We start from the raw sequence: 24620 nt of genomic DNA on the forward strand, positions 1-24620 counted from the left end.
CACAATAATAATGGTTTGCTTTCCTTGTTGGTTTTCATTAAACCACATATGGCCATATAACAGGTATATATTTATTTATTCACTCAACAAATATTTATTAAGCATCTACTACATTCCAGATATTCTCCTAGGCACATGAAATACACCAGTGAACAAAATAGACAGAAATTCTTGCGTTTGTGATATTTTAAATTCTATTAGGGGAAGACATACAATAAACAATAAAGATAATAAGTAAGTTATATAGTATGTTAAAAGATAAGTGCTATGGGGGAAAAAAAGAAAAAATACAATAGGGTGACAGATAAGAGTGTTTAGGGCTCATGGTGGTGCAATTTTAAGCAGGATAGCCATGAGAGGTTGTACTGCGTAGATGATGTCTGAGCAAAAACTTGTAGGATACATACTTAGGAGAGAAAGGAAGGAATATAGGCAGGGAGGGAGGGATGACAGAATCATAATTTCCTAATTCAATTATCTGTCAATTACCTAAAGCTGAGCATTAATTCTGTAGGGTGGGGATGGAGGTGGTCATAGTCTTCCTATTATATCAGTTTGAATATTTTTATTGGAGTATCAATACTGAAAGAAATGACACCTGAAGTGGAGAACGTTTGCAGATCACAAGAGACATATTGATGTGATTGAATTCAAAACACTTAGATTCAAGTCACCTCAGTCACCTACTAGCCACATGCCCTCTGGCAAGTCACAAACCCTCTCAGAGCTCTAGTGTTCTATTTGAGGCAAGGTGATAAAAATCACCTACGAGTGTGTGAATATTAAAGGAGATAACATAGATAATATTTTAACATAATTCCTGGTGACTTTTTTTTCTCCAAGATTTTTTTTTGGGGGGGTTAAGGGAAACAGGACTTTATTGGGAAAGAGTGTGCACTTCAGGACTTTTTCCAAGTCAAATTGTTGTCCTTTCAATCTTAGTTGCAGGGGGCGCAGCCCACCAGCCTTTGCGGGAGTCGAGGAGTCAAACCGGCAACCTAGTGGTTGACAGCCCTCTGGCCCATGTGGGAATTGAACCGGCAGCCTTCAGCGCTAGGAGCTCTAACCACCTGAGCCACCAGGCCACCAGGCCGGCCCCCTGGTGACTTTCTTAGTTGACATCCCATTTGGATCTGTGTGGCTGCCTCAGCTTGTGTGGTCCCTTCATTCTGACTACCAAAAGCTCCAGAACAATTACAGGTCTGCTTTCTGTAGTCCCAGTCCTGCTTCCCTCACTGTCCAATTATCATGTGCAATTTCAACATTTTTCCAACTAGATGATTTTAAATTCATATTCAGTGATTTATGGAAATGGATGCTGGTATTGCACCCCCCGACACACACCTTTTTTAAGCACTTTAAAAAAATGGCCCAATCTTCTGACACTTTGCACAGTTGAAGAGCAATCTGCCCAGTGGCAGAGTGGTTCCACTTCTGTTGGAGCTGGGCCTCCTAGGGAGACCCAGGAGAAAAGAAAGCTTTCTAAAACACTTTATTATAAGTGGAATTCATTAGTTTAGATCCCAATGAATTATTATTCTCTGCTTTAAATCTTAACAAAATGGACAATACAATGATTAGAGTCTCCTATATTTGTAGAAAGACCCTATAATAAACCTATACTTGATGATAACACCAGCAGATTGGTCTTCAACCAAACAAATTATTTGTCCCAAGAGGGAAAGGCCCCTCATTTTACAGTCAAAATAGGAGCCTGTGTCTCTTAATTTTTTCAGAAGAACATTAACATCACTTCCAGAGGCAAATTTGATATGGCAGTTGTCTGCTTAAAACCCTCTGCAGTTTCTCATCACGATTAGGAGAAATTTCTGTCAAAAAACAATGTTCAGAAGAATAAAACCCAACTCTTTCCCCCCCAGTTTTATTGAGATCTAATTGATGACATATGACATAGTATTAGTTTAAGGTATACAAAATAATGATTCGATATTTCTACATATTGTGAAATAATCACCACAATAAGTCTAGTTAATATCTGCCACAACACATACCTACAGATTTTTTTCTTCTGATGAGAGCTTTCTTGTGATGAGCAACTTTCAAATACACAATACTATATTGTTAATTATAGTCACCATGCTGCTCTTTACATTCCCATGACTTGTTTATTTTTATAACTGGAAGTTTGTGCCTTTTGACCACATTTACCCATTCCAGCCACTCCTCTACCCCTCACCCCCCACCTCTGGTAACAACCACCCTGTTCTCTGTATCTATTCGTTCATATTTTTTAAGATTCTACATATAAGTATGATCATATAGTATTTGACTTATTTCACTTAGCATAATGCCCTGAATTTCCATCTATGTTGTCGCAAATTGCAGGATTCCTTCTTTCCATTCATCCGTCTATTAGACATTTAGGTTGTTTCCATGTCTTGGCTGTCATGCACATGGGGACGCAGATTTCTTCAACATAGTGATTTCTGAAAACACATGTCTTACACTGATATAGAATAAATGTGTGATATATTTCTTTAACTCATTAATGAGAGCCAGTGGTATGGTAGAGCTGCTTCAAAAAGCTTTTGATGACAAGGGGTTTTATATAGTCCTTCAGGAAAAGTGTATGGAAGTAAGTTTTTATTTATTTATTCATTTTTTAAGTTAGAAACAAAACCGACTAAAGTCCTTCAGGATGATAAAGCAATAACTTTCGGGATTATGTTCTCTACCTGACAGAAATCATTTGTTTCTCTGCAGGAGGACAGTTACCTACAGATGCACATAGACTTCACAGAAATCAGAACCAATCAGTGAATAGCAAAATCAAACAAAGGTACAATCTCATAAAGAACTAAATCATCCTTGGGTAGGCTTAGTAAATAATGCTCTAGTCCGACATGTGAAAAACCTATAATCTTCCTTTTTGCCTTAATTTCTAAGTTTGGATCATTTTTCTTAACAGTTCTAAGTCTTCAACAGGGCCAACAAAATCATCTCCCTTCTCTGCCCAGCCCCATCTGGTAATGCTGTCCTCCTGTGATGAGTCCCTTCCTCTCTCTGGGCCACCACAGCTGTTTCCTTTGTCTGGAATGACAGCACCCCCTCCCCCCCACCACTCATAATCTCTTTAAGATTGCAGCTTAAGTCATTTCCTCGAGGGAATTTTTACAACACCCCGCCCCCTGGGACAAGGTCAGATCTGCTGTAAAAACCCAAGACAGCCTTCTAAAGGTCTCCCTCTTGGCACTTCTTACAACTACTTCATTGTGGAGCTTGTTGCTGAAAGTCTGGCTCCCTGACTGGAATAGAAACCATCTGAGAGTAAGTATGGTTCTGTTTTACTCCTCACTGGATACCGGGGGCCTAGTGCAGAGACTGAAACAGGGAGAGTGAGGGAGTGAGACGGGCAGGGCTGCAACACGCTTGGCTTCTGGAGCCGGGGCTCTGCACTCAGGGCTCTCATTGTGCCCAGCTCCCACCAACAGCAGGCTGAGCCACTGTGTCCTTCATGTGAAGGCAGGCTAACTGGTCACAGGGACACCAGAGGCTATACACCACACCCATGGCTGCAGGCTACATTCACCTCTCACCTGTATTTTGCTTGGCTTTTGGAATTTTTAAACAGATTTAAATTAATTGTCAACATTCATGTGTTAACAATCCAGAATTTCCAGTTCCTCTTGGAAAGTCAATCTGCCCTAGAGGCCACTTTTGGCTAGAGCAGAGGAGCAGCTTTTCCTAAGGTCTCCTTGTTTACTGAACTGGATTGACATCTGCCATGATCATAATGGCTTTTCCTCGCACCCAGCCCACTTCACACATATCTCCCTGGTCTGCCACACTGGCATTTGAGTTTTCAACCCTTGTGCTGAAGTCTCTGGGAACCAATCAGGTCATCAGAAAGAAACACAGTGGGACATGACTTTGGTTTCCCATAAACATCTCACCCACCCAACATTGCTGAGATTCCATGACAGCCTCTCTACCTTCAGAACTCGGCAAGAGGGAATCTCCACACATTTTGAAAACCTAAATCATCTGAGGAACCTAAATTAAATAGTTGCTGATGAATCATCCATCATATTTCTCAGTTTTCCTTCCATATAGAACCTCTTAAGAAGGTTTAGTAGAAGAAAATGCTTTTCTCTCCTATTATCTGCTCCACCACGTTTTATTAGCTGATTAGAACTCTGAAGCCCATTCATATTTCTTCTTAGCTTTGGCTCCCAGGAAGCTCAGAGATAAATTCTGAGCTTGCTTCTAGGTATATTCTTTAGTTTTTCGTTTTCTGGCAACTTGGACACTTTGTTACTCCACCCTATACCCTCACCTCCCTTTTGGAGAATTATTCCCCCAATCTGACCCCATCCTTACTCAGAAGCAACCAGGTTATTGAGTGTGGCCCTGCCTCACTCTGGCCATAGCTGATAGGTCCAGAAATAGACTCTTGGCTCAAGTCAGCCCCTAAGTCCTTAGCTGAGGCATGTTGGAACTGAGAGATACATTGCCCTTGGGATGCTGGACTGTAGAAGTCAAGCTCATATAATACAGAAGCAGTTGGCTGTCATGTTCTACCATGTGGACTGGGGTTTAGAGAGTACAGAGAAAGCCAGCTGTGGGGGTGGAAAATTGCCCTCCAGTGTTCAAGTTCAGCTCTATTCCTGCCATGGCTTCCCTGAGACATTCACATGGTCTTTTAATAAATTCCTCTTTTTGTCTAAGCTCCCTTGAGTTCCGTTTCTAAATGTTTTAAAATGGTTTGTCCTGCTTCAAGCCCACAGAGGTCCTTAAAAGTTGATTACTTTTCTATACCTGACAAGACCCTGTGTGATCTGGCCTCATTCTGCCTTTCCAAACTGGTCTCTTTCCACTCTTTCCTTTCCTTGTTTTGTTCCAGCCGTCACAGCCTTCTTGATGTTTTCAACTCTCCAGGTTCCTGTGTACCTCAGGGCCTTTGCACATGCTGCTCCCACTGTGTGGAAAGTTCTCCTTCCAGAGCTTCACATGGCTGGTCCTTTCTTGTCACCACCTGCTCGGAGAGACTGGCCATCCAATCTAAACTTGCCCCCAACCCCACTCCTCCTTTTCACTCCACTCTGTTTATTTTCTTCATAGTCTTCATTACTCTGAAGTTATTTATTTGCTTGTTTACTTGTGTTTTGTTTGTATCCACACATTCAAAGGTAAGTGTAAGGGTGAAATATAGGGAATCAATAACATAGTTAAACTTAGCTAGTTTGCAGTTTAACTCACTACATAGCTCACTATCTAGCCACCTGTTATTAAACTTAGTTTGTTTGCAGTTTGATCCTGATATTCATCTGTTTTCTTTTTGTTTCTCCCCTCACTGATTAATTGAAGAACTCTGTTTTGTTCCCTTTCTCAAGACTACTCATACCTTGTTAATTAACAACATCCTAACCTAGAAAGAGCAATGTCCTGATCCTCAGACACCAGGAGACTGGAATCCAATTTACAACTTCTGGCAGTTTTTACTGCTGACACATTAAAGTCCCCAGGCCTTGATGGCCAAGTCCGAATCCGGAATCTGGAGTCTGGAGATAACATCATCTTCAAACAGACCAGACCCCAGGAAGGATGTCAGCCCTCAAACCTGCCTGACTGACTCCCCCTTTTCCTATATAAGAAAAAGCTAACCTGAAGTTAGGTGCAGTGTCCACTCGCAGACTCTGGACTCTGCCCTGGTGACTCCCCCACCCCCACCTCCTGCCCATGTTTCTCTCCTTACTGCCCTCAGCAGCCATCATCTTTGGGCACTGCCATGGGCATTCTCTCTCTTCCTAACTTTAATAAAAACTTCTTTCACTCTCCCACTTTATAAAGTCTGTGAATGCTTTCACCTTTTGCGAACGACCAGGGTTTAATTCCACGCCATGACAGTAAATTCTACAGGTCACTGCTGGAAACCCAGCATGAGCATGCCACCTGGTACAGAGTAGGTGCCCAGTGTTCCTTGCAGCCCAAAGAGTCCTACTTAATACATCAGGTGACAATCCTCTCTCCTTACCTGTTTCCTTATGTGGTTCTTGAGTTCTTGTCTTTGTTTGACTGGTCTGTGTGTGTCTTCCCTGGTCCATCCCTCAGAACCTCTCTGGAGTAGGCAGAAAAAGAAAATAAGAGAATTTTCTGATTTGAGAAATGCTGTCCTGGTATAGAATTAACCCCTAGTTTTTCACAAAAGATGAAGGAATTCACATGCTCAGAAAAGTAGGAGAAAAAAGGAAGTTTTATTAAAGTTTGGGCAGAGAGAATGCCCATGGCAGTGTCCAAAGATGACAGCTACCACAGGTTTCTGTTTGAAAGAAATACTGGCAGAAAGGAATTTGCCAGGGTAGAGTCTTAGAGTGGACAGCTGCACCTAACTTCAGGTTAGCTTTTTCTTATACAGGAAAAGGGGAGCCAGTCAGGCAGGTCTGAGAGCTGACAATTTTTCCTGGGGTCTGATCTATTTGAAAATAATGTTATCTCCAGACTCTGAACTTGGTCTGTACTCAGACTCAGCCACCCTGGCCTAGGGCTTTTATGCATCACCAGTAAAAACTACAAGGGAGTTGCAAATTGGAGTCTGGTGTCGGGAGGCCTGAGGATTGAAAAATTGCTCTTTCCAGGTTAGGATTAACCTGTTAATTAAATGGCTTAAGGAGGTATGGGTAGCCTTGAGAAAGCGAACAGAGTTCTTAAGTTAATCAGTGAGGGGAGAAACAAAGAGAAAACAGCTGAATATCAGACGGGATCAAAATGCAAACTAAGTTTAATTACAGGTAGCTAGATAGCCAGCTCTGCAGTGAGTTAAACTGTAAACTAGCTAAGTCTAACTGCGTTATTGATTTACTGAATTTTACCCTTACAAATACTATGTGCCAGGTATGTTTCCAAGCAATTTACAAATAGTAACTCATTTAACCCTTCCACCAACCATATAAGGAAGTAGCATGATTTTCACCCCATGTTACATACAGATGAATAAACTGAGGCACTGTGGGTAGTGACTTTTCCAAGGCTACCAGCCTGTAAAGGTCAGTGTGAGGACTCATGCCCAAGGAGACTGGCCTTAAGTGCATGTGTTATGCAGGGACTCCGGTCCCGCTCTTTACACAAGAATGCAGGACATGGTGAGGCCAAAAATGAACACATACAGAGCCATAGATAGCGGAGTCATACCACTATAGTCTCGCCGGCAGATGGTCAAGATACAAAAGCAAACATCCGCCAGTACCCCTGTGGGGGCAGAGCCCCAGAAAGTAGTTTCCAGGCTTTCGGCCTCACATAGACAGGTGCTGGCTCAGGTAGTAAATGGCCATCAACTGTGATTGCATGGCTATCAGCTGTGGCAAGTTGGCCGTCAGCTGTAACCAGTGAGCCATTGGCCACTAATATAACTGCTGTGGCTACGCTAGGAGGAGAAGAGGAGAGAGAATGGTGCTAGCAAGAAGATGGTGGCTAGGCTGGCAAGCGTGGATGGCGGTTTGCGGACAGTGTGGATCCAGCCTCCAGTGAGAGTATAGTGCCGCCAGAGAGAATATAGTGGTATGACTCCCCTACCTATGGCTCCGTGGGTGTTCCTTTTTGGCCTCACCATATCCTGCGTTCTTGTATGGGGAGTGCGACCAGAGACCCCGCAGGCTGCCCCGCATGACAAATGGCGCAGCGAGCAGGGTATGGTGCCGGCCAAAGCTTCCCCAAAGGGCGGTGGAGCAGTTTGTGCGTATGAACACTCAGTCTCAGGAAGACCAGGAGGAGCAGCTGCTGGAGAGATGGAGCCCCGTGGAGAGGTGGAAAGATGTGGACGGTTCCCCAACCAGCACAGGCCGGAGAAAGCAAAGGTCGTTGCGGCCCTGTGGGCCGGGAGGTTCCTGCTCGGGCAGCCCGGATGCAGGACTTGTAGTCCCAGGAGGTAACGCTTGCTGAGTCCTCCGTGGGAGATGAGGGTGAGGTCACGGTCGTCCCTCACCCCCAGGACAGCCCTGGTGAATGACTATGGACTATGGGGAATTGCCTTCCATCCCTAGTTTAATGGACCGCTTGACTGTTTGTTTGGGAACTGTTGTTAGTGGAACTGGGGGATATTTGCTTTTGTCTCTTGACTGGCCGCCATTGAGAATATGTAAGCATCTTGATTGTGAGTTGCTGTTGTTCCAGCAGGGTACCCTGAGAGGCCCAGAGAGAGTGGCAGTGCCCTGAGAGCCCTGGCTGTGTCCAGGAAGTGTGGCTGTGCCCACAGAGAGTGGCAGTGCCCTGAGAGCCCTGGCTGAGTCCAGGAAGTCTGGCCGTGCCCAGAAGTACTGGTGGTGCCCTGAGAAACCCTGGCTGTGCCCGGGGAAGACAGGTGGTACCCTAAGAAGTCCAGGAAGTCTGGCTGTGCCCAGAAGCACTGGTGGTGCCCTGAGAAACCCTAGCTGTGCCCAGAGAGCCTGGCTGTGTCCAGGATATTGCATTCACCTCCAGGCTCCTCGCACAGGGCCCCTCGCGGAAGATGCTTGTCGCGTAGATTGTGAGGCGAGAGCCTGTAGGGGTGGAGTGTGGGGGCAGAGCCCCAGAAAGTAGTTTCCAGGCTCTCAGCCTCACATAGACAGGTGCTGGCTCAGGTAGTAAATGGCCATCAACTGTGATTGCATGGCTATCAGCTGTGGCTAGTTGGCCGTCAGCTGTAACCAGTGAGCCATTGGCCACTAATATAACTGCTGTGGCTACGCTAGCAGGGAGAGGAGGAGAGAGAAGAGAAGAGAGAATGGGGCTAGCAAGAAGATGGCGGCTAGGCTGGCAAGCGTGGATGGCGGTTTGTGGACAGTGTGGATCCAGCCTCCAGTAAGAGTATAGTGCCGCCAGAGAGAATATAGTGGTATGACTCCCCTACCTATGGCTCCGTGGGTGTTCCTTTTTGGCCTCATTGGCATTATGTGGGGAGCGGGACCAGAGACCCCCGCAGGCCTCCCTGCACGACACATGGCGCAGCGAGCAGGGTCCCCCGCACGACAACCCCTGCGAGGCGTTTTCCTGCACCTAGGTCTGGCTGGCGGCCGGGCGAGACACAGGAAGTAGGATCAACACGATCAGCAATCCACAATCCGCTTGCCAACTGCACTTGCTAGCCGCAATCTGCCATCCATTTCTCTGCCAACCAACCAACCCCTAGAGTAGCCACAGCAGTTATATTAGTGGCTAATAGCTAACCGGTAACAGCAGATGGCCATCTAATAACTGAGCCAGCACCTTTCTACGTGAGGCTGAGAGCCTGGAAACTGCTGTCTGGGACTCTCTCCCCACAGCATGTCTGTGACCTCTTGGCCAGTCTGCCTCCCAGGTGAACCACAGGAGCATGTCCTCACCCCTGTATGGTGGTCCAGGTCTGACCTCCATGGGCCCATCTCTCACTCTTATTTGGGGCTTTTGAGCAGAATCCAAAAGAGCACTTATACTCGTGTCAGCACACACTCAGGGTGAAACTTGTCTAAATAGGACTAGGACAGATTGCAACGAGACACCACAGATGATCAGGAACTTCCTTTCATGACATCAATTGGTATAAATTACTATGTGGCCTCCAAGGGACATCTGTGGGATTTACACCTCATTATACTGATAGTGTCAAATGGAGCAGCAGGGTTCAGCTACCCTCCTTAGGAGCTGTTTTGGTTCTAGGCAAAAATTGTAAAGAGTAACTGGAAAGTACTAGAATCAAAAACCTCCAGTGAACAACGGCAACAGAGCTGGAGGAAACTGAAACTCAGTCACTGTTTTGCCTTTGGGGGTTTCTGATTTGAATTAACTTATTACACTTCTGCTAACTCCTGCTTCAGTTCCTCTTGAGGTTGGTGATTTAGCCTGAGAACAAGCAAAACTATAGAACCAGTGGTCCAGGAAGAGTGTTGAGGAGGGGCTGCAAGTTCTGAGATCTGGGGACTCAGCAGAGGCAAGAATCCAGCTTTGCTGGGGGTAATACCAAGGGTGGCTTGAGCCCCCCATGATTTCCATTGGTCACGCCCAATAAATGAACAAGCACCACCTCAAAACGAGGCCCCCAGCCAAGCCTTTGCCCACCTCAAAGTCCTCACCCCTGGGCCTGTGCAGATCTGGGAAACCCACTTCCCACTCCACCAACAGCCTTCCAGAGGCCCACAGGATAACAGGAAGGTGGGAAGCCAGGAAACCTGGATTTCCTTACTGGCTTCCAATGGTGGAGAAGTGAAACAGGCAGGAAATGAAGAAAGGCTACAGGAAACAGATACACATCAGAGCCAGGAACAGACCCCAGGCTTGATTATAAAGTCGTGTGCGGATTTGTCACGATAGTATTTTCATGTCAGTGGTTTTTTTATCCAGAAGTGATCCCAGTTTAGACTGTGGGAGGACAACTTCAAAGGTGAATGCCTACATTCATCCTGCGGTTGATGAATGGAGGGACTGGAACATGGAGGAGTGCTGGAGCTAATGAGATCCAGCAGAACGGAAGTGTCCATCCATGGTGTCAGGCTCGCCTGGAGGATGCCTGGATAGGCACTGCCCTCACCATGCCCTCATACCCTGCACATACTGCAACCAGGACAGCCCATGGGGAACAGTGTGACCCTGCAGACGGGCTTTCTGCCGCCCTAGGAGCACACAGCCTGTGTGCAGGCAAGCAGAGGAGCCCCTGGAACAACCCTTAGTGATGGCCAACGGGGCGGTGGGACCAGGATGACTCAGGGGACCGTTCTCTACTGTGTTCAGAGCTCCCCAGTGGTGCTGCGCTCTAGTTGTACTCAATGATGACCATCTAGATACACACCCGGACAATCTGTGCCCTTCCCTGTCTTACTTCCCTTCTTCTTACCAGTGCTTCCTGGGATCATCTCCTAGAAAAGACTTGCATTCCAGTATTTGTCTCTAGGTGTGCTTCCAGGAAAACTGAAACCAAGGCAGTGCCTTGGTGCACTTCATTTAAATAGGCACTGTCTGGGTGGATGTGGGGGGCAGGACTTGGCAAGCAACCCTTCTCTGGTCTGACAAAGTCCAATACCAGCATGCTGACAGGCAGATGATACATGGGTTGAAAAGTCCCCACCTGACTCCTTGGCTAGGCATTTTTGCCCTGTACAGAGGCCCTGCTCTGTGGCAGTCATTAGCACATCCACCATTTCTCTCTTCGTGGCTTCAGGGAAAGAACAATTTACCTAGAAGGGATAGCTAATCTAGTTTTGAGGCAGACCAGAAATTTCACCAACACACCCTTGAGAGTCTGAACATTCCTAGGAATTCAGAAAGTGAGCAGGGTGTGGAAGAAACATTGATTGTGACTGCTCTACGTTCAAACAACCTCTGCCCCTTCCTAGCTCTATGACTTTGGGTAGATTGGTTCAACTTTCTGTGGCTTCCATTTTTCTCAGCTGAGAAAGGATGCACAATGTTTGAGGCATAAATTTAGGAAACGAATACCAACCATGGCACAGTGCCTGTCAATCAGAAGGTGCTTTTCCAGTGTTAGTCCTTCCTCTCTCCTCCTGCACCCCATCACCAAATAGCCAGCTGGGCTCACTGAGTGCTCAGGCCAGATGGAAACTGATGGGCATGAGTCTCTGAAGACCCCTGACACTCAGAGCCTGCCCAGCCCCTTGAATTCTCACTGCTGCTGAGTGCCAAGATATGTTCATGGAAAGGAGGTCATTGACCAGGTGATGATGATAAAACTCATGCCCCCTCTGTTCTTCCCTTCTGTTCGCTCAGAGTGGTTATGAAAAACAACTTCTTGACTATCCCTTGACTGAATAAAGTGACTATAATGCAGGGTCTCTGGTCCCACTTTCGGCAGGTGGACACAGAATATGGTGAGGCTAAAAAGGAACACCAACGGAGCCATAGGTAGGGGAGTCATACCACTGTAATCTCACTGGAGGCACTATAGTGTCACTGGAGGATGGAGCCACACGACCTGCAACCTGCTGTACGCTTCTCTGCCTGCCAACCAACTGACTGACCAACGCAACTGCGACAGTTATATCAGTGGCTAATTGGCTAACTGGTTACAGCTGATGGCCAACTAGCCATAGCTGACGGCCATCTACTACCCAAGCCAGCACCTTTCCACGTGAGGCGGAGAGCCTGGAAACTGCTCTCTGGAGATGTTGCAACCTGCACAACACAAGCAGTGGGGAAAGCGAGGGAGGCGGCAAGGGCTAAATTCTATTATAGAAATAAAGAGACCAGAGACACTGAATGCAGAGAAACCACAGAGGACCAAGGGACTCACAGCCTCAAGAGACTGGAGCCCCGAATCGGGTCGTCGTGGGTATTTATTGCTTTTTTACAATAGGCATCACATGATTCTGGGCAGGGTCTGTAAAACTCTTACACCACTAATACAATTAGCATGTTCCCAATATCCAATCATATTGTCCCAAAGCAACCTGTGCATGCTGTCCCCATGTGAACAAGGTGCGGTGTATACAATCCCTGGGGGAGCAGGTCTCTCATGGCAATCATCCCATGAGCCAAGCGGGGAGTGAGATGGTTTCACTCAATTAATCATTCCTTAGCACAATAGGGTGCTGGTCACTTGAAGCAGGAGTCAGCAGCTCCCAGGAAACATTGGAGGAGGGGCATCCCTCCTAGTTTCAAAGGCTAACTCATGGGGGTCCCTGGGGTCCCGTCTGGCTTAAGTCGTCCCTCCCTTGAGGAAACTTACTCGTCTTTGACTGCGGACCCAGCATACTGGGACCAAGAGAGGAGACCTATAAAACTCAACCCCTAAGAGGGACAACCCGCAACCCTCTTTCCCTAAGGAAAGGATGGTAGGGACAAACGGCTAGGCTGCTGTGTGACAACACTCTGGGACTCTGTCCCCACACCCCCTGAAAATACTACCCCTCACTTCGAACACACTTATCCCATTGTCTTGCCACTTTCTCAAGCAGTTCTGGAAGTCCTCTTTCATGAGTGTCTTTAGTTGAGCTGTCGTGGCTGCCTCAATGTCCTGAATCATTTTGACTTTGGGGAAGAGCCAGAAGTCACAGAGTGCCAGATCCTATGAATAAGATCGATGAGGACACACTGTAATGTTTTTATTTGACAGAAATTGCCATATACCAGAAGTGATATGTGACATGGAGCCTTTCTGTTGTGATCACAAAATATGGCGACTGCTGCTGCTGAGTGCCATTCAATGGAAAGGCAGTGATCTTCAATACGGGAAGTGGTGCATCAAGCCTCAGTAACAGTGTGTGACAAGTTTCAACTTGTTCGGTGCAGTCAGTCAGGTGTGAGATACGGTTGAGAGAAGGTACATTTTAAAGTGTCCCGTAAATCATCCTCCATCATGACAATGCTCCATGTCACACATGGCTTCTGGTACAGCAATTTCTGTCAAATAAAAACATTATGGTGTGTCCTCATCCACCTTATTCACTGGATCTGGCACCGTGCGACTTCTGGCTCTGCCCCAAAGTCAAAATGATTCAAGACACTGAGGCAGCCACGACAGTGCACCTAAAGACACTCATGAAAGAGGACTTCCAGAACTGCTTCAGAAAATGGCAAGAACGATGGGATAAGTGTGTTCAAAGCAAGGGAGGGTATTTTGAGGGGGATTAATGGCAATGTGTCTTTTACTGTAATTTTTTTTTTTTTTTAATTTAAGCATTCACCGTATTGTGATCACAGCTGGTATATATGCCTTTCTCTGGCCTTTAGTCCAAAACATATGTTGCCACACCTATTTCCTTCAAAGATTTCAGGAAGCTGGTTGGGGTCATAGGCAACTTAACCTCTTGAATCTCTTTGATCTCAGATCAAGGAGCCCAACATACCCCCAGAGCAGTCTCCTCCACTGTACGAGCTACTGCAGCCACCTCCTCTCTTACCTCTGATTCTCAGAAGCTGTGCCTTGTGGGTGAAGCCACCTCTAAAAGGCCCTTGTTCCTCAGGGACCCACCTCCACCCCATCACACTTCTGCCAATCTCTTCAGAATGAAAGGTGTAAAAGGCCATTAGCTGCAGGTCATTAGCAGAGATGGGCTGTGTGGCCCCCAGGAAATCCCCTCACAGCAGACATCCCTGAGACTTGTTTTCATGCCACTTCAAGGAGCAAATTGATTTCAAATACACACTTGAAAGCCTCTTGTTCACCCCATCATCTCTCCAACTAAGGCAAAATGCTCAGAGTGGACATGTCTTCATGTTAGGGAAACCACAGGCAGGCCTGGGGTGGAGGTACAATGGGCAGCTTCTGGGCCCAGGGAGATGCCAGCAGTGCCAAATGGACACAGATAGTGCTGTGTTTGTTTTTGAATAATTGACACCGTCAGAGAGCCCTGCTGATATTTGGCATCAAAGAAGGATTCTTTCTGAGCCTGGCCACTGGGCAGATGGGTCAGGGCTGCCAGGCAGAGTCCAGGCCACTGTTGGGAGATGGAAGAGAGGCAGGAGCTGCATCCATGGACTGCTGTTAGGACACTCATGCGGCACCTCCAGCCACTTCCAAGCTGCTCCTCCAAGCTGCGTGACCAGGGCTGAGCTCTTAAGAACACGCATGGCTAGTCCCTTTTCCTTGGCTCCTGGAGGGCTACTGAGTGAGATGAGAGTGGATCTCTCCCCTCCTCTTTGCAAAGCTTTGCTCCTGGGTCCCCTATACCTCCTAGTCCCAATACCAACCAGCACTTAGGATGCCACTGCTATCGTGTTTCCCTGAAAATAAGACCAGGTCTTATATTAATTTTTGCTCCAAAAGACTCATTAGGGCTAATGTTCAGGGGATGTCATCCTGAGAAATCAAGCTAGAGGTTATTTTCCAGTTAGGTCTTATTTTCGGGAAAATGGTAGTCACATCTCACAGAATGACAGCCTCACAGAAATATGGAACTCAATTCAAGAAACATGTACTCAGTGCACGTGACGTGGTAGGTACTGTTCTGGGGATACAGAGTAAACAAGATAACTGAAAACCCAAATTCTCATGCAGTTTGAATTCTACTGGATAGTCATTGGAAATCGAAATGATCTAGTCTCTTCCAGTGGAAGAAAAAGTAAAAGGATTGAGATTCAAGTGTGGGCTTAACGCTATGCTAGGAGCTTTCTATTTCTCATTCAATTCTCTCCCCCAACCACCTGGGAAGAGGAAATGATCACCCCCATTCCACAGATAAAGAAATTGAGGCCCAAGGAAGTTTAGTAAGATGCTCAAGGTCACAGAGCTAACAGGTGGTAATCCCAACTGTCTTTAAAGCAGGTGATATGTGTCCTTCATGAAGCCTCCTCATTTCTCTAGCCCACACATCATTAGTCTCTCTTTTTAAGGAAACAAATGTGATTTCACTGATATGTGGTATGTAAAACTGAATACAGTAAAAAAAACAAGACAAACGAATGAAGAAACAAAAACTCATAGAAATAGACAATAGTTCAGTGGTTTCCAGAGGGTAAGGGGGGAGGGGGCAGTAGATGAGGGTAAAGGGGATCAAATATATGGTGATGGAAGGAGAACTGACTCTGGGTGGTGAACACAAAATGTGATATATAGATGATGTATTACAGAATTGTACACTTGAAACCTATGTAACTTTACTAACAGTTGTCACCCCAATAAACTTTAATTAGAAAAAAAGAAAAAGAAACAATTGTAGCTACTAACACCGACATTTAATAACTGTATGCTTGGTCAGGTGACTGTTCTCTCATTGTAATTGGGACCGGCAGCAGCTATCTCCCTGAGCTGCACTGAGGATGGAGGACATCAGGCCGGTGAAGCCCTTTGTCCAGAGCCTGGTGCTGAGTGAGTGTTCAGTAAATCTGAGCCATAGCTATGATAATTTGCCAGTTTCTCTACTTTGGTCGCTTTCATTTATTGTTCAGAAGCTGTGCAATCACCCTGTTTTCTCCCAGGAGTCACTGTTCTATGTACAGGTGTACATTTCAAAGTGCTCATGGGATGGGGCGAGCTTGGCAGCCTCCTACACCATCCCTGTCTCAGGCCTTATTTTAACAGTAATATTTTAATACTTGATATGAACAATATCATATAAAGAGAAAATGGCAAATTACATCTAGCAAATTGCACTGATAAAAGAGTAAAAGTATACCAAATCAGAGAGACTTACTACAAGTGTACTAACTCAGGCCTGTAAAGGAGCAACATGGTTTCTGGGGGGCATTATGAAATACTAGGTGTCAACATGCTACTACCTTTTGACTCTTACTGTCATAGCCAGGACACGACTAAGAGGAATTCTAAATCATCAGATGGTACCTGCGTCCTCATTCTAAAGGCACATCTGTGCTGGCCATGGGGACGCCATGAATGCTGTCCAGAATGGCTATGAGTGGCAGTGCCAGGCATTGATTTCTCAGGGGGTCCCTACCAGGTGGCTATGCTCAGGATTCAGTACCTTGGGCTCCTTGCTTACATACTGGGGGGGTCTGGGGCTGGGGTTGGTTTGAGCTTAGGCAATATTTTAATATCACAGCCCCTTGTTTTTCTTAGCTATTAAAAGAGCCACCAGGTGAAAAGCTGTACTCTTTTAGTGCCTTTCATAATAGCTTTTTCCCTTTTACCTATGTATCAGTTTTCGCTGCCTAACAAGCCACCCCAAAACTTAGTGCTTTGAAACATCTATTATTTATTTAGCTCAAAATTCTGTGGGCTGGCAATCTGGGCTGGGCTCAGCTGGGTGGTTCTTCAGCTGGCCTCAGCTGAGCTCATTCTTGTATCTACAGTCAGCATTCAAAACACCTTGGGCTGGTTGGTGTAGGGGGTTCAGCTCAAACAGCTCATCTAGGCTGCACGTATTGCTCCTCATCCTGCACACTATACCAGGCTTGTTCCTATGGTGGCAGAAGGGCTCTAAGATCTGGAGAGAGAGGTCAAGCTGCCCACTGTGCCTGCATCACATGTGCAAACATCCCAGTGGCCAAAGCAAATTGCTCTAAGTACAGAGTCACAGTGGTAGGACACTGAAAATTATGTGACAAGGGGTTGTGGGTACCAAGGGGAGGAACCCAATGTGCCAAGGTACCTGGTAAAACCCCTATATTGATCAGGACCTTGGGCTCCTTGCTTACAATCAGCTCTAATGAGCCTTTTGGAGCAAAAATTAATATAAGACCTGGTATTATATTATATTATTATGTTATATTATATTATTATGTTATATTATATTAATTATATAAGACCCGGTCTTATATTAATTTTTGCCCCAAAAGACACATTAGAGCTGAATGTCGGGCTAGGTCTTATTTTCGGGGAAACATGGTAGGTACTTATATAACAAAGGAGAAAACAAATTTCCACAAGTTATTTTCAATCATTTAAGGAGGCAGTGGCTATGGTAAAAGAGTAATAAGGAGCAAAAGAGTGAGAGAAAGAAGGAGAAAGGGAGAAGACTTTATAATATTTGCTGTGCCTTACAATGAAATTCACCAAGGAGTACAATAAATATTCAATTGTTTTTCAGTTGTTGTGGATACTGAGCTTCCTTTCTCTCTCTCTCTCTCTTTTTTAACGTTACGCAAAGCTGAATCTGGGCCCACAAGTGGATGTGGCTGCTTCCCAATCCACTAGCAGCTGTTGCTCCCCATTCTGTACTAGCCACCAGAGCAATGTGCCCCCTCACGGATGTCATCCCTCCATACATGGCAGGTTCTGCCCAGCCCAGCCTCCCACTGCTCGACAGCTCCCGTTCCTCATCCTGGGGGAGACGTCCCGTGGTTCCCACTGACTGGGTCCTCAACGGCCACTGCAGTGCTCAGTCTGGGGGGGCCTGAGCGGCTCTCAGGTTCCTCACTTTAAAATGGGTGTCATTGGGGGACTAAATTTATCGGGGTGATCACCTCCTCAGTTATAGAAATGTCTAATCACTGTGGTGTGCACCTGAAATAATATAATATTGTATTTCAACTCTAATTGAAAAGTACAATTATTTTAAAAAATGGGCCCACTGCTGGCTGCCCCTGTTGAAAACAAGGCTACATAGTAGAAAGCACTTTGCAAACTGTAAAGCTGATGTTGGCATTTGGTTCCAAGGAGAGCCTAATTTTGATCTACTCTATGCAGTCCTCTCTACGTGACACTTCCATGGGCCTCTTGAGCCAGATCTCCACACACAGAAATACAGTGTTACTGGGAGGACAAGGAGATATGCTTGTGATTTAGGGACCTGCTTCTTGCCAAACAACAATTTAATCAGCGTGGAGGATGCGGTGAGAGTGGGGCTCTGACTTCTCTATTAAAGCCTCCTCAGTTTTGCAGGTGATTGTGTTTACGTCAGGAAATTCCCAGCATGCTGCCCCCCAACTAAAGACCCAGGTGTCTCCCCACCGCAGCAGCTTAGGCCTGCTAACTAACTTCTGGAGCTGGCTCAGAAGTCCATCTGAACCTTAAATAAAATAATCCCCTCAGTCTTCTGTAATTAAACACATACTGTGGCTGGCAAGTTTGCATGCAGCACCTGCCACTGGGATCTCCTTTCTCTGGGCACCTGTGCGCAGTGTCACTCCACCCACCTCCCTCAGCTCTGGGGAAACAGATGGAGGAATCCTCCTCCTCATTCCACCAGAAGGGCCCCGCCACTCCGGGGGAGTTCTGCAGTTGTAAGACATAATTAGACACGTCAATGGACAATGCCGCAGAGTAAAGGGGATGGGCTCGCATAAGGAGAACAGGCACCCTCACTGATCTGCGGCTTACTGAAACGGGAGCGCTCACAGCCACCGCAGCCTAGAGGGAGCAGGGGCCAAGCCATCACATTCTGGGTGGTGGCCATCTGACCACAGCCATGCTTCAGCTTTCCCATCCCTCTCAAGCCTGACTCTGCTTTTTGTTTTAAACACCGTCCCAGGATGATTTATGTGCAGCGAATGCCCCTCATGTTGACATGTCACCTGTCAAGTCTCCATGGGACAGCGAGGATGACAGACCCTGTCCCTGACCCCCAAGGTGTGAATAAGTCAAGAAAAACCCACTGAAGTGGACACACACTGGGATTCACCCTCTCCTCCCCAAGCCAGGTGACCTTGAGTGACTCAGGCCACCTCAGCACTCTACAAGGGACAGCACCTAATGCTGGTTAAGAGCCTGGGCTGCAGAGAGGGGAAGATCCAGTTTGGAATCCAGGGCTGGCCCTTGCTGCATGGGTGACCTAGGGCCACTCACTCAGCTTGGAACCTTGGTCTCCTGGTTAATGGGGCTAGTCTCTACCCAGGTGCCTGCAGGGCAAAGTATGTTTGAGTTCCTTTGTGAAAATCAGAGACTCATTAAGGGAAACTCAGATAACAAGTGTGCCAGGTTGGGTCCTCTGGGAAGCAGAAGCCAAGATAGAATTACAAGGGCAAATTCTGTGAAGGATTAAGAGGGGAGGAGGGTCTGGAACCACAAGCGAGGGAGGGAGGGAAGACTGGGCAGGGGGACCCCCACACAACCAGGCTGCACAGCCTGAGGAAGCCTTCAAGGGCAAGAGGGAGGCCACAGCAAAGACTGCCTGTGAGAGGAGTTCCGTGTTGGGCAGGAATGGCCTGGCTCTAGTGCCTGGCTGTGCCAGTCAGTGGCTAGGAGCAGCCTGGGGACAACGTGGCCTCGGAGTGAACACTGGTTCCCAAAGGGAAGATGTGGCAGCCAGAAACTGTCAGCTTGCCACACACCTTGAGGTTCTCTCGCGAGAGAGAGCTGAGTAGCACACTCCCATGGCTACCCCCAGCTCTAGGGTGGCCACGAGACTGAGACAGAGCCAACCAGTACATTCCACTTCAGACAACTGTCGCTGATTCAGGGTTTACCTGAACTGATCCAATCAGAGTGACTCTGAGGACATTTGCTGGGGATGCTGGAACACAGATCATGTCTTCTCTGACGGATATTAACAAGAAAGTACAGTGGTACCTCAGTTTTCGAATGTCTCCGTTGACAAACATTTCAGTTTACGGATGCCGTACATTTTATGTATCTATGGTATCATTAGATAGTAAAATTCATGCTAAATTTGCAATTTTAGGGGTTGATGTTAAAGATCTGGAACGGATTAATCTGTTTGGCATTACTTTCTATGGGGAAACTATGCCTCGGTTTTCAAACGTTTCAGAACTCGAACAGTCTTCCAGAACAGATTATGTTTGAAAACCGAGTGTGGGGACAGAGTCCCAGAGAGCGGTTTCTAGGCTCTCGGCCACACATAGAAAGGTAGGTGCTGGCTCAGGTAGTAAATGGTCATCAACTGTGATTGGATGGCCATCGGCTGTGGCTAGTTGGCCGTCAGCTGTAACCAGTGAGCCATTGGCCACTAATATAACTGCTGTGGCTACGCTAGCAGAAAATGGGGGCTAGCAAGAAGATGGTGGCTGAGCCTACAAGCAGAGCAGTGAGGGTTGTGAACAGTGTGGCTCCTGTTTCCTGTTTCTCCATCCCAGCCACCAGCAAGACTATAGTGGTATGAGTCCCCTGTCTATGGCTCCATGTGTGTGCCTTTTGGCCTCAGCCTATCCTGCGTTCTTATTTGGGGAGCGGGACCAGAGACCCCGAGGCCATCCCGCAGGACAAATGGCGCAGCAAGCAGAGTACGGTGCCGGCCAAAGCTCCCCGAAGGGCAGTGGAGCAGTTTGTGTGTATGAACATTCAGTCTCAGGAAGACCAGGAGGAGTGGCTGCTGGAGAGCTGGACCCCTGTGGAGGGGTGGGAAGACGTGGATGGCTCCCCAACCAGGATATGCCGGAGAAAGCAAAGGTCCTTGCATCCCTATGGGCTGGGAAGTGCTTGCTGAGGCCCTCACCCCCAGGTTGGGGAGGACTTGGAGCCCTCGCCCTGCTGAGAGGGCACACATTGTGAGGCTAATGCACAGCCCTAGCAAATGACTATGGACTATGGAGAACTGCCTTCCATCTCTAATTTAATGGACCTTTTGACTGTTTGCTTGGAACTTACCACCATGTAGTGGAACTGGCGGATGTTTGCTTTTGTGTCTTGACCGGCCGCCATCGAGAATATGTAAGCAACCTGACTATGAGCTGCTGTTGTTCCAGCACGGTACCCTGAGAGGCCCAGGAGATTGTGGCAGTGCCCTGAGAACCCTGGCTGAGCCCAGGAAGTCTGGCTGTGCCCAGAGAGAGTGGCAGTGCCCTGAGAGGCACAGGCTGTGCCCAGGGAGACTGGTGGTGCCCTGAGAAACCCTGGCTGTGCCCAGAGAGCCTGGCTGTGTCCAGGATATTGCATTCACCTCCAGGCTCCTCGCACAGGGCCCCTCGCGGAAGACACTTCTTGCGTAGATTGTGAGGCGAGAGCCTGTAGGGGTGGAGTGTGGGGGCAGAGCCCTAGAGAGTGGTTTTCAGGCTCTCGGCCTCACATAGAAAGGTGCTGGCTCAGGTAGTAAATGGCCATCAACTGTGATTGGATGGCCATCAGCTGTGGGTAGTTGGCCATCAGCTGTAACCAGTGAGCCATTGGCCACTAATATAACTGCCGTGGCTACGCTAGCAAATAATGGGGCTAGTAAGAAGATGGTGGCTGAGCCTGCATGCGGAGCAGTGAGGGTTGCGAACAGTGTGGCTCCTGTTTCCTGTTTCTCCAACCCAGCCGCCAGAGAGACTATAGTGGTATGAGTCCCCTATCTATGGCTCCGTGGGTGTTCCTTTTTGGCCTCACCATATCCTGCGTTCTTATGTGGGGAGCGTGACCAGAGATCGTGCATGACTCCCTCCATGACACCGAGGTACCACTGGGTTAAAATTAAATTTAAATTGAGATAAAATTAACACCCGAGGACAGCAGAGCAGAGAAACCACCAGAAACAGGGGTGAGGTCACTTTGTTCAGCAGCTGGGTTAAGCCTCTCCTGAAACCCATTCTCCCACTGGACTTTTCAGTTGAGCTAATATGAACTAATAAACGTTTTTTACTGTTTTGAAGCAGGCCACTGATTTGATCCGCAAATAATGAAAACGGATGCCCTCTTAACTCCACAAGTAAGCACAGGCAGAATCAAGCCGCAGGATTGGGACTGATGAAAGTGTGGTGCCGGGATGCACGGTTGATTTGGTACCTCAGGGAAGCAGTGTTTACATCTTTACTTCGGAGGGTAACGTGACTTCCCTCCATGTGTCTGCACCCGCTGCACCCAGTCCCTCGCCATGGCCAGCTGGTGACTTTACCCTCTCTGTTGCATGTTTTCTTCATGCAGAGTTCCTCCTGACTCATTTCTTCTCCTTAGTTGTTTGCAAGACTGACTCAGATCCGCTCTGTGACTTTCCTCCATGCATCTCTGACCCTCTGCATCTGCCACCAAGGGCCTCATCCTCTTTGCACCTCCCAGTTCGAATTTCTGCGAGCACCAGTGTGATTATCCCAGCTGTTCCCTATTTAGAAGTCCTGCAGAGACTCTGATTCCACTGTCTGCAGAGGAGGCTAGGTATCAGTGTTTCTTTAAAGCTTCTCAGATGGTCCATGTGTGCTGCCAGAATCAAGAACCCCTGGTTTAATAAAGCTTTACAGGTCAGCAGACTCCCTCCCTGCCTTTGGGCCAAGTTCAACTCTAATCGAATCAGCTAAGAGCAGAGCCACGTGGTCTGAACATGCCCAAAGCCTCCTGCTCTGTGGGGTCTATGCCCAGAGAAGGACTGACGAGATAGGCCCTGCTTGGCATGCTTACAATAAGGCAAGCCCGGCACAGAATCTGGCACAATGCAGTAGCTTGGCAAGTGACAGCTATTATCAAAATCGAATCTCATGTCTAATTCAAAGGTATATTCTTTAAAACACAGCAGACTGCTGCTGTACCACAACTGAGGGAGAGCTGCTGAGGAAGTACCTAGAGAATCTAGGTATCCATGCTTGACAAATACACTATACAACAGGGAAGTCCTGACAAGTCCAATTTATATTTGAGAATAATTCATTCTACTGCAATAAGACTGTATCAATGCAGCTATGAAAAGTCCTATTTTGGGAGGTTGTTCAATGACATGGGGACATATTCATGACCTCATGTTAAGAAAGAAAAAGGGATACAAAATCTATGTAGGGCATGATTCTATCTTTTTCTTTTTTTAATGTGGGTATGTATTTGTATACATATATACAGAAAAAAAGGCTAGAAATAGAGACATTGAAAGGTAATTCTGGGTCTTGAAGCTAAATATTTTCAATTTAGAGACTTACTTTTATTCTGAAATGTCCTTTTACTTTTTTGATATTAACATGCTTTTATGAAAGAATGGTTTCATTTTTCAGTTTTATATCCCACATATGAGTGTAGTCATATGGCTCTCAACTTTTTCTGACTTATTGAATAAGACAAACAACCAAAAAAATCATAGACACAGACAACAATTTAGTGGTTACCAGAGGGTAAGAGGGGAAGAGGGTGGTAAAAGAGGGAAAAGGGGGTCTAACATATAGTGATGGAAGGAGAACAGACTCTGGGTGATGAACACATTGAAATATATAGATGATACAGAATTGTACACTTGAAACCTATATAATTTTACTAACCATTGTCACCCCAATAAATTTAATACAAATTTAAAAATAAGTAAAATAAAAGATAGGATGGTTTCAGTAGAATACTGGCTATATAGATGTATGTACAACATTAAACATCGGCATCCTATGTCAGCAGCCCTCTGCACCTCACCCTGTTTGTTTGTTTACTAATTTTATAGAAAACAGGACTCTGGAACCCACTGCTCTAGGGGATAGATTGGTAGGAATCTCTCTTTCTTGCTTCAGTCCCTTTGACTTTCCTTGGATTCAAGGCTCTTCCAGCAGGATCTGTTTCTGATTCAGTGAGAGCTCGGAGGAGAGAAATTATTCCCACCCAGCGAAAAAAAAAAGGGGGGTGACCTCTTGGAGGAGGTGGCATTTGGATGGGGCCTTGGTGATGGGTGAGACATGCAAATTAACAAGGAGAAGAAAAAGCAATACATGAGCAAACATGTGCAAATGGGAAAATACAAAGCATGTATGGGAAACATAAATACAGTAATTATTTAACTATGTACTACGGGCAAGTCTCCACCAGACGCACTGGGTTGCCATGGGGCTATTGTTTTCAGTGGGTTTCTGTGCTGGTGTCAAACTGTTGGAACTTCAGGCCAGAGGACTAAGCGGGGCTCTCAAATCACTCAGCCTTTCCTTCTCCTTCTCCCCCTGAACGTTCACTCCAACAGGAGCAGCTGTGGAATGTCTCCCTAGAAATAGCTTAAAAGACAACAGCATACCACTGTGAACCACTTAAAATACCAGAGACAGAGCCTTCAGGACATGGTCCCAGCTAGGACTGAGGCTGGCAAAGCAAAACCGCTGCTTCCAACATGTTTAAGGTGAAAGGAGGGCAGATCCACATAGTAAGATTCTTCCCAGAGAGAAATCCTTTCAGTTTGCTTTTTTCCAAATGCTTAGGCATCCAATTCCACATTCATTCTTTTTCTCTCTCTAGCTTATCTTTTCATGATTTTGAAGAGCAGTCTTCCTTATCTAGGAAACAAATGGCCTCCACAGAGAGCTCAAAACAGCAAAGTCATTTATCTGTTTGACATATGTTTCCCTATTTGTTTTCTTCAGCCTTGAGACAAGAGTGTGTCAACTGGATGGCCGTGCTCTAGTCAATGAAGAGGCATGAATCAACTTCCAGCTGCATTTACCACTTGCTGCCTTAAATCAAGTCAAATCAATGCTTCCTTCATTTGATA

At 46.6% G+C, this 24620-nt stretch overlaps 1 long non-coding RNA gene across 1 annotated transcript in view; it reads right to left on the reverse strand.

The window, feature by feature from the left end:
• LOC141567248 (uncharacterized) overlaps nucleotides 1-12920 on the reverse strand; it is a 131030-nt gene extending 118110 nt beyond the window's left edge. The window contains exons 1-2 of the long non-coding RNA XR_012489742.2: nucleotides 10799-12920; nucleotides 5996-6079 (exon numbers count right to left, since the gene is read on the reverse strand). This is a non-coding gene — a long non-coding RNA (uncharacterized LOC141567248). The remainder of the gene's footprint in view (nucleotides 1-5995; nucleotides 6080-10798) is intronic.
• Nucleotides 12921-24620: the final 11700 nt, after the last annotated feature.

The sequence above is a fragment of the Rhinolophus sinicus genome, chromosome 5, assembly GCF_057876585.1.
Source record: "Rhinolophus sinicus isolate RSI-liver-muscle chromosome 5, RSI-T2T, whole genome shotgun sequence".
Lineage (NCBI taxonomy): Eukaryota > Metazoa > Chordata > Mammalia > Chiroptera > Rhinolophidae > Rhinolophus > Rhinolophus sinicus.